Below are 1,573 nucleotides of genomic sequence, written 5' to 3'. Positions count from 1 at the left end.
AGCACAGAGCCTGACACGGGGCTCACACCAATGAACTGTGAGATCATGACCTGAGCTGAAGTTGGACGCTTAACCAGCTGAGCCACCCAGGCACCCCTCAATAAATTCTAAAAGATTCATCATATAATCATTAATATCCAGAATGGTATTAAATTAGATATCAATGACCAAGAGATGTTCATTTATCATTTATGTTGTCCATTAAGTTCAAAGTATTGAACCTCCCCTATTTAGATGATATTACTATATATATAGAAAATCACAAAATATCTAAAAATGTTCTGAGAAGTATCAAATATAGCTAGTTCAAAAGAAACAAAATCAACATGCAAAAATCAATTTTACTTCTCTATAATAGCAATGAAGAATGAGAAAATATTATTAAGTACCACTTGAAATAGATTCAAAAATGAATTATTAGGAATAAATCTAAGTAAATAGATATAAGAAAAGTATGCAGAAACCTACAAAACAAACTGAAAGAAAAATTTAAAACCCTAAATAAATGTAAATACAGACATTTTATGTTTCTATAATATGAAAATTCATATAAGAACTCAATTTTCTTGACATAAACATTCTCTATAAATTGATATATCTAATGCAATCCTAGCAAGGTTAATTTGTATCTGTAAAGACGCTTGAATGAAAATTTACAAGAGCTTTCTTTCATTTGGAACTTCCATCTTCCAGTAATTCGCCAAAATGAGCAACATAAAAGGAAAAAGGAGAGGTACCCACTGTATGTTCTCCAGGCCTTTTAGAAATGGTGGAGTTGTTCCTTTGGCTAATTACATGCAAATCTACAAAGAAGGTGATATTGTATACATCAAGGTAATGGACAATGTTCCAAAAGGAATGCCCCACAAAAGTTACCATGGCAAAACTACAAAGTTACGCAGCATGCTCTTGGCATTGTTGTGAACAAACTTGTGAAGGGCAAGATTCTTGCCAAGAAAATTAATATACACATTGAGCATATTAAATACTCAAAGAGCCAAGAGAGCTTCCTGAAGCTTGTGAAGGAAAATTATCAGAAGAACAGGGAAACCAAAGAGAAAGTTACTTGGGTTCAACTAAAGCATCAGCCTGCCCCACCCAGAGAAGCACACATTATAAGAATCAGTGGGAAGGAGCCTGAGCTACTAGAACCCATTCACTATGAATTCATGGCATAATAGGTGTAAAAAAAAAGAAAGAAAGTCTTCAAAACTGTAAAAATTATACTCTTGAGTAGAACTGTGCTGTCCTCTCCCATAAAGAAATATTTAACGCAAAAAAATTAAAAAATGAACATGAAATAGAAAAGGAGGTAGATTAGCCAAAAGAATTATTTAAAAGACTACAAAGCTAAAGTACATACATAGTTTGAATTATTAACATAAAGCTGGAGAATTCAAGAAAGTTTAATATTAGAAAACGGTTTAAAAACAGATAAATAAAAGTGAAGACACAGTCCAAAATTTGAAAAAAGACACATGTTGAATGATTTTTTTAAATGTGTAAACATAATAAAATGAAGAAAACTTGTTATTTACAATAAATGATGCTGTAATACCACTAAAGTAACCCA

General features: G+C 31.7%; 1 pseudogene; it reads left to right on the top strand.

The window, feature by feature from the left end:
- Positions 1-702: 702 nt before the first annotated feature.
- Positions 703-1,178, top strand: LOC115507889 (annotated as a pseudogene).
- Positions 1,179-1,573: the final 395 nt, after the last annotated feature.

Source organism: Lynx canadensis, chromosome X (assembly GCF_007474595.2).
Source record: "Lynx canadensis isolate LIC74 chromosome X, mLynCan4.pri.v2, whole genome shotgun sequence".
In the NCBI taxonomy this organism is placed as follows: domain Eukaryota; kingdom Metazoa; phylum Chordata; class Mammalia; order Carnivora; family Felidae; genus Lynx; species Lynx canadensis.
The sequence above is the reverse complement of the archived record's forward strand: the minus strand, read 5'-3'. Positions and strand labels throughout refer to the sequence as shown.